The 15,942-nt window shown below is 39.6% G+C and overlaps 1 protein-coding gene across 1 annotated transcript in view; it reads right to left on the bottom strand.

Annotated features, from left to right (window-relative positions):
* adgrb1a (adhesion G protein-coupled receptor B1a) overlaps positions 1-15,942 on the bottom strand; it is a 136,653-nt gene that overhangs the window by 74,568 nt on the left and 46,143 nt on the right. The gene's annotated exons all lie outside the window — the stretch shown is intronic.

Genomic DNA, 15,942 nt, shown 5'->3' with positions numbered 1-15,942 from the left:
AGCTGGACCATGTCCAACTGCAGACATTTTTAATTACTCACAAATCAATTGTACGGTGGAGGGTATGTAATTCTACTCTCAGTGCAGCTCTACCAGGAAAATGGGAACTGAAATGAGAGTGAAAAATAATCAGATACAGCCCATAAGTAAAATGTTCATCAAAAGATTTTGCCATCTATTACATGGGGAGGGTCCATATACAGACAATGTAGAGATCAGTTAATGGGGCCAATGGTATATGTCGAAGATAAAAAAGTAAGAAATGTAGTTAAGAAAGAAATACAAAACCTAGTTGAAAAAAGAAAAAAAAATAGTTAAAAAATTTAAAATGCTAAAAATTTATTTAAGCGAAGTGCCACGTTTATTTTAGTTTTATATGAAAAACATTTAGAGAACTTTTTTCTTTTTCTAACTTTTTCAATAATACATTACAATAATACATACAAAATCATTTTTAAGAATTTATAGCCTTGATAGAATTTATATTTATAATGTAGAATGTTTATTGAATTTATATTTTAAGAAGATTCATAGCCTTTTAATGAGACATTTTTACTACAAGAAAAACATTTTTATTTCAACTCCAAACAATTTTAAGTAGCCTATTGAAATTAAAGTTATATACAGTAGTGGCCAGAGGTGATGTCTGGCCTAGGAAAAATGACATATTCACCCTTTAGTCAAATATTATTAAAAATGTGTTAAAGATTTTGTAAGCATAGTTGTGCTTGGAGTCAAACTGTGTGGACATCATTTTTGATCAGGCTAATGAAATAATGAACACATGCAAAAACGAGAGGGAACGGTTATATTTTTTGTTTTTCTATTTATTTATTTGTTTGTTTGTTTGCATTGTAAAATAAAACCTACCTATGTACTTTGCCTTTTTTTGCCAAATGATTTTGTAAGATAAATAAATTGGTGTCTTGTTCTTCCACATTTAAAAAAAAAAAAAAAAAAAATATATATATATATATATATATATATATATATAAATTATTTTCCTCATATTTTGATGGTTTATTCAAACTTGTAGGGTCACTAAAATCAAATATCCCTTCCGGGCATAGCTTTTGGCCACTACTGTATGAATAAAAATTAGGAAATGCATTTTACATATTTTTTAATACCTTAATAAAGCAAGAAAAAAAAACAGTCCCACAGCATTCACCCTAACTATCATTCAAACCCCTTCCTATACTGTTACACTTATAACAACCCTCATGCAAAGCCCAAGTTAATACATTATGCTACATAAAGGCAAGATATAAAAACAATTTATGCCTTTTCTGCAGCGCTGATACAAATCTGCTGGCAAGCGTGCGCTGAAAAGCAGAATCAATATCTATTTGTTTGAGCAGGATGAGCGATTAATGGCAAATTGTTTACTTGGGGTGCTGAGATTGGCTTTGCCGCATGTTGTGCGAGACACATTCACCTGATAAAACATAACGGATTCTAATCTTCAGTGCCACGGCCTTGAATTTAGCATCAAATGTCCTCCTTGCACAGCAAGTGACAATCGCATGCAAAATTAACCGGGGCGGGTCTCAGCCCGCTGTCCTGATTAATCCCATCCACCAATCATGCTTCAAGTCAGATGGCTTCATCAACCAATCACACGTGGCATAAACAGCATGCTTAACCAATCCCTTCCCAGGGGGGACTGTAAGTGCTGAAAATCAGTCTTAAATAAGCTTCTCAGCTTCTGTGCTGAATGACTTCAATCTTATTTATTTTTAAATCACTGAAAATGGCTGGAATTAGTATGGTGAGAATATTCGTAGGGCAAACAATCTTTAGAAAAGCAAATAAGTAAAAAAGTCCAGATAGGGGAAAAAATACTCTTTAGAGATAAGATTTTCTCTCTCTGTGAAAAATGATTGGAGACTACAACCTTTTTTTTGTTCAATAATCACTGGCTGAAGGAAAAAAAGGGAGGCATAATAATGTAGTGTTTTCTTTCTCTGTCCCCAAGGACATTTTATTATGCTTTCAATAATTTAGTGCGCTTTTCTTGTTCGGTGGTAGCTTCCTTACATCCAGACTCTTTGCAGCGTATGCTATATCATCTTTAAACTCTCATATTCGTCCTCTGCTCGGATGTTTCTTTCTATTCATCAGCCCCTCTTCTATCATTCTGTCTTTCCCCCTGTTTTTCAAATTGCAGCTGCAGCATGCACCTGTTTTTCAAAGGATGAGTGTGTGGATATACATCATTCCGCCCATTAGTAATATCATCTTGTTGGAAGGCTTACGAAAACCCCAAAGTGACCTTCACTTTACCTCAATGGCCGGCAGAAAGTCGAATAACATCTCAAGTGACTGTGATCTGAAATCATCAATATAAGATCTAAACATAATCTTACCCGCCACAGCCACTTGCATATCTGCTACAAGCCAAGATCGGTCAGTAGCCTACATCTAAATTACACCCTATATTTGACTTCATAAATTGTTTTCTGGTTGCTTACATGCTAAAACACAGACTGTGGATCAGTGATGGATAACGAAACATGGGAAGTACTGACACCCAGAGGATGCTACTCGTCATTGGCATCCACACCGGCAACAAAAGAGCATGCAAGCAAAAAGAAAAAAGTTAATTAAAAAAAATAAATAAATAAATAATGTTTTAAATTAATATTTGATTTAAAAAAAAAAACTTATCTGATCTCTTTTTTAAAAAAAGTTTCTTTAAACATCTTTTCTTATTGATATAGAAATTAAATAGATAAAATCTGATTTCTGAAAGATGTTCAGAAAGACTTTTGAAAGTGTTTGAGCAAAAAGAAATGATCCATCCATCATCTCACACCTTTTTTTCTCTCTCTGCCCGTCTCTATCTGTCCCTCTGATGGCTGAAGCTCAAAGGTCTGATCCACTGTTCTGTGTGTGTGCATTTCTGCTGTCAGTATCCTGCTTAGAATAAATATTTGAACAGCTGTGCTTACACATCTCATTGATTAACCTCACTCCAGGGGCAGGAAACACAACTTAGGTTTGCACCCTCGCCGCTTCACATAATCTTTCCTCTCTTGCGCCGCAGTGCCCAAACTGGTTTAGTACCCTATATCCACTGAATTCTTTTGGCATACTTAGATTTATCTGTCATTACAGACAGCTGGTGATGTAGCTTATTTGGCTCTTAATTAAATCTTTTGCAGTGCATAGAACTAGCAGTCGATGATTTCTGATTTAGGTTGCTGATGGCCAATACCTTCACCAGTATCTAGAGATCAAAAATGAAATGAAATCAACCCTTTTTATTTACTAATAATACACATTAGTGCAAATCAGTATTATATTAGTATAGGCCTCAGGCCGTACAGAGGATAAGCGAATTGGAGAATGGATGGATGGACGTTATTATATTAAAATAAGTAATATTATTAATAATGTTTTTTGAATATACATTTGAGTTAATTGTACACATTTATATAAAAACATACACTTTATAAGTAGCATATTTCGTGCTATTATTCATTAAACACTCAGTTTCTTATTAATGAGCCAATAAGAGTGTGACTGACAACGTCAAAGATAATAATAAATAATTATTATGAATAATTAATTATTCGCTTAATTATTCACTTAAAATAGCAGTGGATAAAGATAGTGAACCAGCCTTATTACTTATTCAACGTGATAAACAAAATATACATTTATAATGGCTTTCATAAGTAATAATAAATAATAAAGCAAGGGACTCAACTAAAATAAACGAAGACAAATAAACGAAGAGGGGTCTTTTTATTCATCTTACAATAACTTTCTTATCAATAAAGTTTCTTTGCTTCCCAGCATATTTGATCTTTATATATTTCAAACATGGAAAGTAGCTGCAAACTAAATATTTTGTAAAAACAGAGAAATAAGGTTCTGTCTTCATAATTATAGATAAAGAATCTACCCAGAACCACCATTACGTTAATACCAAAATTCAACATTTTTTTAATCCAACAACATTCCAAATGTTAGTCTAATTGATTTCTTAAAACTGGCAACTGTCCAGATGAGATTATATGTGGAGGATTGTCTATTAATCTCAATTAAAACACAATTATTGTTTTTATTTTTTAATAATATACATTTTTAAATAACAAAAACGTGTGATTTTTACTCAATATTCACACACACACACAAACACACACACACACACACACACACACACACACACACACACACACACACACACACACACACACACACACACACACACACACACACACACACACACACACACACACAACGAAACTCATATACAAGGCTCTCAGTAGATTTGGAAACTGACACAAAGCATGTTTAACACAATTAAACAATTTGTTCTGTTGTTTCTTCTTTGGTGACGTGATTAATCACGTTCTCTCAATGGCTCACTAATGAGCAATGGGCCTGGGTCTTTTAGGTTCATCCTGGTGACTTTGATACCCGTTTAGGGATGAGGATCACCACTTCTGCTCTGTCTTTCAATGTTCACACAATGACAACAGCAGTGACTTTTCATCAGTGGAGTGTATGCGTTACAGGATTACTGACTGTGTCAGGTGGGGATCTCAGAGTCTACAGTGTTTACTGATGAGCAAGTAGATAAACAGATCAAAAGTACGACAGAGGTATGAATAGGGGTTTGGTTGAATGTTCTTTGGTTGCAGGTGCGGGTCAGAGAAGTCGACGTTTCAATTCCGAAGATGGATGCCTCTCCTCAGCAGGAACAAAAGGGGAAAAATCTAGCTCGAATCAAAAACACCTTCACTAAAAGGATCAGATGGGCCTCCCACTTTTCACAGGCCCAGATGAGTGGAAAAATAACAGGCTTTTCTTATTTTCCCCTTGCACATCAATCTTCAGCAGAGAAACATCTGCTCATAAGAGCAAAAGGACGTGGGCGCACATGTGAACACACACACACAAACATGCCATCTTGCCCTCACTTCCACGCACTTTCAGCTCTTGGAGTGACCGCCAAAATGGATCATCACACTGTGGCTGAACTACCTAGAACAGCATCTAACTCTACAAAACTCCATGACATTTACAGACAAATAAATGTATCTTAAATAAGTTTATTTTATTTTCTAGTTTTACAGTAAATGCTTAGGAGAAAGAAAGGATGTATATGCATATATATCAATGATACTACTGTTCCTAGCCAGATGTGATGATATGTGGAATGCAAAGTCTACTGATTCATCTTAATTAAAAATAAAATTAAAAGTAATTTTTATACCAATGAATTTCCATAAATAAAGTAATATAAAATAAAATGAACACCTGAAGCTACTAACTTGATGCATTTCAGTGGGTCATTGTCTAGTAAACTAGCCTTTGCCCTCCAACAGCAGTTACACTAAAAGAAAGAGAGATAAAAGTGCATCCCAATTTGTTCCTCTTGTGCCCTCGTAATCTTTAATCAAAATAACCTTCCCTCCCACGTGCAGTGACATCTCTTCTCTGATTAAGTTTTTTCGGCGCAAGAGAGGGAAAAACCTGCCAATCACATGAGATTGAATATCAAACCACAATTCAACGATCCAATCAATTCCTACTGGCCAAAACAAGTCCCCTCCTGCATTTTCTCTGACGTGTAACCATGTTACTTGTAAATACACAAATCAACTAAAAATAAAACATTGTTCTAGTGGTTTTTGGATATTTTGATCAAAAAAATCGTATATAGTGTGCCTTTAATGTTGACAATGAGAGAGAAGGAAAAAATATGCATTAGTTAGTAAACTTGTAAACTTGATTAAAACAGCCTTCAGATTGGGGACTTGACAGCATACATACTGAGTGTCTCATTTTGAGCTAATGTTCCTATGGAAACCACTTTGGTGGCACATGCATGTTCCAGAGCATTAGGTGCATTAGGCATTCCTATGCCCGTCTGTGGTGCCTCTCAAAAGTATTTGGCTTTATCAGTCAAAAACCATTCATCTCTCCTCTCTCAATCTCCCCTGCTCTCTTTCACTGGGTCAATCACAGCATGTTAGAAGAGATTTTCTATCTTTTATAGATTCTATTTTGTATGGACTGCAGGTGAGATGTGACTCTAGAGATGTGAGAGGGGGTAATCATACAGATAGGTCGGGGAGCTCTTTACAGCACTGTCTTTCGCTCTCCATCACAGACACACACATACTCCCACGCACAAACACAATAGGTCTATTTGCAGGAGCATGTGTTCACTAATAAGCAGCTCCCTTGGATTTTTAAAAGCTCATCCAGGGCCAGACAGCAATCTGAGATGAGTGTATATGTTTGTGTGAGTAATTTTAAGCATTTTGATATTGAAGTTTAGATTAGATCAACCCTGATCAATCTTGTTATTTTTTAAAAACGTATAAACTCGGTATGAAATGGAAGTTGCAATAGACTTTTCTGCCCTGCAGTTACAGCTTCTCGAAAAAGAAAAAAATGTAGTCCGGGGCTTGATTTTGTTCATCGGGAATTGATCAGATTATTGTGGTTGTCCCGCATTCGTGCCAGTAAACACGTCATCAGAGAAGAGGAGAGGTGTCATTGCAAGAAGGAGGGAAAGTTATTTTGGTTTAAGAATATGAGGGCACATGAATGTTAAAAAAAATAAATTAATTGTGCACAGATAAATTATTTATAAAAAATACTGCAAATTTCTGTTAACAAAATTGTCGATTTTAATTTCATGATGACGTAATGTGATTGGTTGAAGTGTAATGATAACTGCCTTATCTGCCTCTACCTCTTCTTCTTTCCTGGACTGATATATTTTCTTTTCAAGCAATTAAAGAAAGACAATGTGCAACATTTCAAATAATAAATTATGAAATAATTGCAAAAAACGTTTTAACTTAAAGGTTGGGCAGGCAATTTCAGACAGGCTAGCAAAAGCAAGCTAGCTTTGAAAGCATAAGATCCCACCCTTCAGAGTGTCTCCAAAACCATGCCTCCTTCAAAACACACAGCAGAGTCTGCAAAGTGTCAAGAGATGAGAGATGGAGTTAAAACCCTTTCATACGTAAGTTTAAAATATTCTAACTGACACCCCAGCAGGGGCGGAGTGGCAATCGGGAGAGTCGGGACTTTGCCCGGTGGGCGAGGGCCAGTCTGATAATAGTTATACAAGTTCTTATAGCAACACCATCCGGCGGCCTGGTGTCGGCCGTTGCCCGCTTGTCAAACTGTGCAGCCTTTCTGCTCAACCCGTAAATAAATGCATTGATCCGCTTATATGTTTGATTTCTTGAATGGTCTAGTGGTAGATCTTTTGCCAAGAGTGTCAGAGCTTACGGGTTCTAATTCGCACTCGTATATTTTTTTTTTCTCTCATCAAAACTGATTATGTTCATCAGTGGTTACAGTCTATATCAACCAGGGACATGTTTGTGTGCATTTTATTTTGTGATTTCACCGGAATGAATAGAGAGTCTCCGCAACGGCGATAGATTGAAGCGCGTGTCCGAGTGAAGACTGCGCGAGCCGCAAGAGAACACTGTCTCCATGCAACTGATCGCTGTGGTGACAATCACTCAGCTTGATTTAAAAACAACACATTTTAGCGCTAGATCTCTTAATAGCGAACTAAATGAATGATCTACTACTTAACTGGAGATATTTTATTTATTTGTATTAGGTACATCCGTGCCTCAATGTTTCAAAAAAGTGGTGGGGGACAATATCGATCCTGAGAAAAAGTGGTGGGACATCTATGGTTAGATTGATTTGTTTAGATTGTTTAGATTGATTTGTCTGGATCTTCACTGGATCTAAACAAATCAATCTAACCATAGATGTGACCAGTAGTGTTGGCTTTATTTAATCTATTTAAACTAATTTTGTAAGGGTTCTTGCAAAAAAAAAAAAACGAAAAAAAAAACCACTCCCCGGCCGGTGGTATACAAATTTGCCAGGTATATTTTTTGATCCCACTCTGCCCCTGCCCCCCAGTGTGAGTTTTTCAAGGCGACTGTTATTTAGAACCTGTCACTTAAATGTTTCCATGGTGACGCGTCATTGCTTGTCATGTGACACAGCACAATAGAGATCGCTAAGACATGTGACCAACTTGGCGGCAACGTCATCAGAACGCAAAGAATTATGGGTATGTTTGGCCCGTTTACATGGGCTGGCATAGCAGGCTAGTGTTCTGGCATGAAAAAATAAATAAAAATAGCGTGAAAAACAGATTATAATCCTACAAAATGCAGCGGGCTAAAGAAAACATTGTCGGACCATACCAGAAAACTGTCGTCCATTCAAAAGTATGCTAAAATTTTAAGCACCACACTCCTCGCTCTCTCTCATCTATCTGCATGCAATCGCAATTCATGTCAAGATTGCAATGCTGGAGTGTGAACGTGTGTGTGTGTGTGTGTGTTTGTGCGCCCGCGAGAGAGAGAGGCGCGGGCGCGATCGAACTGTGTGTGTGTGTGTGTGTGTGTGTGAGAGAGAGAGAGAGAGAGAGAGAGAGAGAGAGAGAGGCGCGATCGAACAGTGGAAACATAAAACATACTCCCTCATTTTGTTCATAGAGGTTATCATTCAAACTGCAAAGTGTTTACTTATATTTGTGTAACTTACACTCGCAATAAAACACAACATTGTGCCTTTATCACACTCTAAACTCTTGTCAAGCTGTAACATACAACTGTCACCCAACCAAACACACACAGTTTTAAAAGCAACATCCAACCCCATTTCAAAACAGTCTGTGGGTTACATCTTTTGGACATTAATCATATCGCATTGGTTTTCATTTCTTTTCTTCAGAGCAGTTACATATTCTACATTGATAAAAAAAATCAAATGTATTTTTAATGGTAGTATAATTTTATACGAAAATCAATTATTTACCATTCAGATGAGAATAAAGTCAGGGTTAATTAAAATTAAGGAAAACAAATATATTGATCCGTTCTTAAAGGATAATTCAGGTATTTAGCACTTTGAGTCTATTTTCTAGTTTGTTTTGGATGAACTAAGTTTGAGTGGTGGGTAGAATTTTGACGATGGGTCCTGTCTCGACTTTTTGAATCTTTTAGAATCGCCTCGGACCGCTTCAGAGTGAGTGTCTACGAGCATACACAAACATGTCCTTAAGACAACCCGTAGTGTTCGTTTTCAAAACTGTGCAAGAAGGACTATTGCAGTTTATAACACAGCAGGTAGACGGCATCTTGAACACTGCGTTCTTCCCTCCATGCAATCAAGTCTGGCGCCTTCTGTTTGTGCCGCGGATTCCCAAAATGCTTTGCGTTCACCACTGGTAATACGTCACGATGACGTCACATTAGCAATCTCTATAGGGAATGTGAAGGTATGTCGCGCAGAGTTGCATTATGGGACGTGGGCGCCATGTTTACAGGCACGATCTCTGTTTACCTTTGGTATGATAGTGGGTGTGTTTGGTTAAAATGAGGTAAAATTGAAGTTGAACGGAAGAAATGGAGAAGTTTAAGGAAAAAGAGAAGGGACCCTACCGGGAGAAACTAAAAGCCATTGCCAAAAAACGTTATTTGGACAAACTGTCCGCGATAAACAACGTTACATGATTTACTTTTGGTGGTCGTTTTAGTAGCCTAAGCCAAGTTGATTAATGTTACCATTGTACATAATGTTCTATTTGACCTGAGAAGCAGCTCTCATAGTTAATGTTAGCTTGCTATTTTTAGCATGTTAAGTTTTCATAGGTTGTGCAAGAAACTTGTTTTTTTGTACATTACATTATAATGCCACAAGATGGGGTAACTTGTTAAATACAACTGTGCCTTATGCCGAGTTCAGACCGCACGATTTTCAAAATAATCGGGTCACTGTTGTTTTCACACTGCATATTTGGGTTAACATTCAGTTGCTGCTGTGTTCACACTGCACCATGGATCGGCGACAGGAGGTTTCACACTGCATGACTTTACAAAATCGCCGACAACTTCTGCCTGGTCAACAAACTACGTTTCACAACCAAACAAACGCGAGAAGTGATAAGGAAATAACGGAAGATCACGCGCGCGTTCGTGAGACCGGAGTTCTCGCGCGACACTGAATTTGTTATTAAAAATGATAGCCTACAAGAAGATTGCGATCCAAATTGTCTGTCCACTGATTTGTAGCAAAAATGATAAAAAAATAAACAGTTTATGCAGGAAATGGTTGGGAAGACGAGGGGAGCAAGGACTGTGTTTTGCAAAAAGAGTTAGGGATAAATAAATAATTTTGCAAATGTCCTGCTGTTGCTGCTGGCCATGCAAATGTTTGTGCTTTGTTTCTGTTTGATATAATTGTAAATATAGGCCTATCTATTAAAATACTAATATTCTGGTCTATAACTCCTCCCCGAACAGCCTGCTGTCCTGTATCTTGCTCTCTCATTGGCTGTCGGTCATCGCCGATGTAGTTTTCAGTCAGAACACATTCACACAGCAGGATTGTGAATCACCGACAGGTCCAGATATTTAGCATGCCAAATATCTCACGGGCGTCGGTGACTCGTCGGCGATTCTCTAAGATCGCGTCTTTGTTCATTCACACTGCGTGATTGTCACTCAGGTGAGCGAGCACCGTTTTGCCTGTGATTTCGGGCATTTGTCGGCGATTTCTCAAAACCTGTCGGCGAGCCAAAATCGGGGCTAAAATTGTGCAGTCTGAACTCGGCATTATTGTCATCAGTTAATGTTGACACATGTAAAAATGAGGGTATTTGGTAGTTTATTTTAAAATAGTTTGATATATCTTTGCCCATCCCAGTTTAGGCTATGTACTTAAGGGGTCTTAGTGGATGCAATCAGTACAGGAACAGATAAGTCACTTAATGTATTTATGTAGCAGTTATATAAAAACTTGATTCACAAACATTTTAAAAAGGCATGTAAAAAGATGTACAGAATATCAAAGCAAATTTTAATTGAAAACAAAGTATATAATTTGATTCATGCAATGTGGCCTGGCTTTATCATCTGCTAGCATGAACCACAAATTCAGAGAGAGAGAGCGCGAGAATGAAGCCTTGTTTATACTCGACGCATCCACGAGCGCGAAGGTGCACGCGGCAAAAATGACGTCATTGCGCAAGACCCCATAGAGTGCCGAAGTTATGACGTCACTTTGTAGGCACAACGCGGAAGTGAGTAAATATTTTAGCACTTCCGGTTCCCTCGCCCCAAAAGTCTATGGGTTTTTTGAATGGGTTTTTAACAAAGCCTCTAAATATTTTCACGTTTTGATCTATGTCATAAAACACCAGTTATAACCTGCTTGTGGTTTTTTAAACTTTATTGTGTCTGCTTGTGGTTTTTTATAACTTTATATAGGCTTCAAAATGTATAAATTTTGGATTAACTTGTAAAGATTATCTTGACAAAACGTGTAAGGGTCACAACTTTTAGTTGAACACAGATGTTATTTTTTTCGATTTTCCAAAAGTCTATGGGGAAAATGCAAAGCTTTTCAATCAGCACTCTATTTCGCCTGGCGGTGTGCACGGCACTTTTTGACATCGTGCGCGGCGCCGCATCCGAAGATGCACGATTTCGAGCCGAATCTGGGCGATCACATACGTCTTATCACACCGGCACCCAGTTTGTGGGTCTAGTAGTTGCTTATATTTACAAAATGAGCCGACAATAGCAGACATATGCCCTTTTAATTATGGTCCATGTTTTATAAAAAAATTCTCGAAACTAAATGAAAATGTTTATTGAATTTAGAAAATATGTAGCTAAGTTATTGTTAATTTTGTTGTATATGTTCTCAGATTCATTTATTTTGTTCTAATGTAACAAGTAGCCTTATAATCTCAAGGTTTACTGCTTTAGACTACACAATTATTTTGTAATGAGGTTTTGTTGAAGTGTACTAAAATAAACATTCACCTGTGTACCTTACTTCTTCTCACCACTGATTCATGGTGGTTTAGAGGGCAATTACTCCGAGTCACCTCCTGTCGTTTCAAAGAATAGTTCAAGGGCGAGCACGTCAAGTATAAACGCCTCGTCCGTTTGGGGAGGTGTGCGCAGGCAGCGGAGGCTGGCGCTGCAGAGCCAGGCGAAAGTATAAACTAGGCTTGAGGGAGAGAGAGTGCGAGAGGTACGGGTGAGTGAGAGAGAGAGGGACGAGCGAGAGGTGCTGCGCGAATGCGCTACGGCGTTCTGCAATCAAATACGATTTTAAATAGGCTTAGTAAAAATAAAATAAAATCGAAAATCAATATGTGGCGGCCCGCCACAAATAAATGAACGTATGGGAAACCCTGACGTTTATTAAAATCTCGACAGAAAATCCAAATACAGCCTCCAACACACAAATTAAAATACAGCGGGATAGGGCGCAATCCTGTAAATATGGCGGCGGACCCATAATGCAATACGGCGTGACGTCACCTTCACATTCCCTATAGTTGTGATATATGACAGCACTGAGTGCGTCCGTCTCTGGCTCAGGGCCAGCCAACGCACGAAAGCACGTTTGAATTTAGCAGTTGATCACTTTCGGAAGATGTTGTAGCATTCCAGGATATGCTTTTTTTTATTGGTTGTTTCGTTAAATCTTACCCAGATACAATAGTGCTATTTTCTGATGGGCTATTGTGTAGCCAATTTCTTTTTTTTGATTGGCTGATAAGTGGCAGTCTTGACTAAGAACTCCAGGGGAGACACGCTTGATTCCTGTTGGTTCCATAGTGAGAGTGGCGCGGGCACATATTTTGGGCACTGCAGCATATTAAATATTAAATATATTATAAATAGTTTTTCCGCATGAGACATACAATGTGTGGTCGAAGGGCATGACAAAAGACCGAAATGAGTGACACTGAGAGCCCTTGAATATAGAGAGTCTTCACAACGGATTGAAGCGTGCGCGAGCCACAAGAGAACACAGTATCCGCGCCACTGATCGCAGCAGCAACCAGCACTTTGATCCTAAACAACACATTTCAGTTCTAGATCGCTTCTTATTTAACAAACAAACGAAATTAAGGCTTTGCTAGTTAACTGGAGTTTTTTATTTATTTATTTGTATTGGTACATTAGTGCTGCGAGATTTTTCAAAAGTGGTGGGGACAATATCGACCTTAGCAAAAAATTTCCCACCCGCAAATTATGCCTAAAGGGCCGGTACAAAATCCCTCAGGGACCGGACCCGGCCCTGGGCCGCCAATTGAATAGCCCGGGTATAGAGTCTCTTATTCAATTCCTAGTAGGTGGTGGTAAGGTAGGCCCTACTGATGCAACCCGCCATTTAAACCAGAAAGAAGAAGAAGAAGAAGAAGAAGATTGACTCATATACAAATCGCAAACCGGTACTTTTCTCAAGACAGACGGGTGCTTCTCAATTCCTATTTGTGCATCCTCATTACCTTCCCTCGTTTCCTTTCCTCGTGTCTCAGCTCTACCCCCTGTAGGATGCGAGGGAGGCTGCAAGGAAAGAAAAGGAGGACGGAGGAATTTAATGAAAGCTGTTTTTTATACATTGGAATAATTGATCACTCGAGCGTCACTTCACAGCGTCATCAGTAGCGCTAAAAGGATCTGCCCTTATGGTGTTTTAGTTTGGTTATTTAAGACGTGGTGACCTTTTATCCGGGGACAGAAGCGCCGTAGCGCGTTGTCGACTGCCATCATTTCTAGACAGTTTGTATGTAGAAGCTTTTCCCGTTCTGACCACTGGCCAAAGAACGGTCTGCCCTCGAGCAGCGTTCCCCATCCCGAGGTGGAGGCATCCGTGGACACCACCTTCACACTCGAGGAAGTCCCCAGACTCACACCTGACTGATACCAGTCGGTTGCTTTCCAAGGTTCCAGGGCTGAGACGCATTTTAGATCGACCTTGAGGCGAAACAGACCGGAGGTCCATGCCTGGGGTGGAACTCGTATTCTCAGCCATAACTGCAGTGGGCGCATGCGAAGCAGACCCAGCTGGAGTACTGAAGACGCTGAGGCCATAAGGCCCAGCATTTTCTGAAACCTTTTGAGCGGGTCGATAGAGCCCAGAGATGCTCACAAGTCTCTGAGCTAGAGTCCAAGTCAAGTCTCAAGTCTTTGAGCTAGAGTCCAAGTCAAGTCTCAAGTCTTTGAGCTAAAGTCCAAGTCAAGTCTCAAGTCTTTGAGCTAAAGTCCAAGTCAAGTCTCAAGTCTCTTGTGGTTATAATAAGTGTTGCATCACGTACAGCGACCCATCCAGGCTGCTTAGAACACTGCATAGCTATTAAGGAATTCAAAGCATGTAATATGTTATTATGACTCCTTTATCTAATAGCATACAATATCAGCTTTGATTTAGGTATATAATCAGTGTAAACAGGCTATTTCAACATGACAAAAACACCAAGAATACTTTACTTTTAAGTTAATATCTGTATCTGTAAAAATTGAGGTTCTGAAGAAAAAGGACTCTCATGTCTGTTGCTGAATTATAATGAAAGGCCTTGGCTCCTATTGTGCTGGCTCTGTGGAGCCATTAGACCAAATATAGAAAATGTTATAGCCTACCTCACAGCACTAAAATTGACATAGTGCAAAACATCACAGTAGCTAAATGCAAAACACTATTGCAACCAAATGATGTGAAATACATGGTTCATATATTTGTGGCGGCCCGCCACACATTGATTTTCGATTTATTTTTTTATTTTTACTAAGCCTATTTAAAATCGTATTTGATTGCAGAGCGCCGTAGCGCATTCGCGCAGCACTACCTCTCGCACGTCTCTCTCTCTCTCTCGTACACCCACCTCTCGCGCTCTGGAACACCAGATGCACACCAGGTGCACGCGCGCAGATACCCCATATTTTGCATTGAGCGCTTCTTTTGTTTGGCCCGTCTTGTTTGAAGTTTTTAAACCCAAAGCTGACGATGAATGGCACAGCAACGGCCGGTGCAGTCGACATGTTTGTTTGTTGTCCTCTCATGTGTGGCCGCGCGCGCGCACGTAGTACGTGTTATGTAGGCAGGTTTTAGGTAACGGGTCAGAGGGAGGGGAATAACAGCGTGCTCATCAGACGTTTCCTAAAAATAAACATTGTTCACGAGTCCCGCAGCTCGAGTCCGAGTCGAGTCTGAAGTCTTTCGAGGACGAGTCTCAAGTCGAGTCTGAAGTCACTGTGTGTGCGACTTAAGTCGCACTCGAGTCCGAGTCTCAAACTCGAGTCCCCATCTCTGATAGAGCCGTCTAAGGATTTCGCGGCGCACTGAATGTCTAGTCCGCGCTCAAGCGACAGACGTGCTGTCATGGACAGCGAGTCCAGCACTGTTCCCAGAAAATAAATTTCTGACTGGGAGACAGCGAACTCTTCGCCCAATTGACTGTGAAACCCAGATTCTCGAGATGCTCGAGTAATGTGGTCCTGTGTTCTATGAGCTCTGAGTTGATCGAGCTAGAATCAGCGAATCGTCCAAGTAGTTCAAAACTCGCATGCCCCGAAGTCTCAGGGGTGCGAGAGCCGTGTCCATGCACATCGTAAATGTACGGGGTGCCAGGGACAGGCCGAACGGCAGGACTGTGTATTGATATGCCTGGCCCTCGAAGGCGAATCACAAGAATTGCCTGTGACGTGACGCTATTTGTATTTGGAAATGGGTGTCTTTCAGATCTATTGACATAAACCAGCCCTCCTGGCGAACTTGCGCCGGGATTTTCCTGGTTGTAAGCATTCTGAACTGGCGCTTCACAAGCGCTCTGTACAGCTGTCGCAGATCTAGAATGGGTCTGAGACCGCCGTCTTTTTCTGTACCAGGAAATATCTGCTGTATAGACCCCCTTCGCTCTGAGATAAAGGTTCTATGGCCCCTTTGCTCAGTAGTTTTGCTATTTCGGCTCGAAGTAGATGAGTCCCTTCGTTTTTCACCGTAGTTTTGACTCGCGCCGTGTAACGGAGGGGACGTTGAGCGAACTGTAGCGAATAGCCTCTTTTTATAGTGTTCAGCACCCATTCTGATACCCTGGGAAGCTTTGCCCACGCATCCGCATGA

This window comes from Siphateles boraxobius, unplaced genomic scaffold (genome assembly GCF_051911475.1).
Source record: "Siphateles boraxobius isolate OS27281-9 unplaced genomic scaffold, OSU_SipBor_1 68, whole genome shotgun sequence".
NCBI lineage: Eukaryota > Metazoa > Chordata > Actinopteri > Cypriniformes > Leuciscidae > Siphateles > Siphateles boraxobius.
Note: the sequence above shows the minus strand (reverse complement) of the source record. Positions and strands in the feature narration are given on the sequence as shown.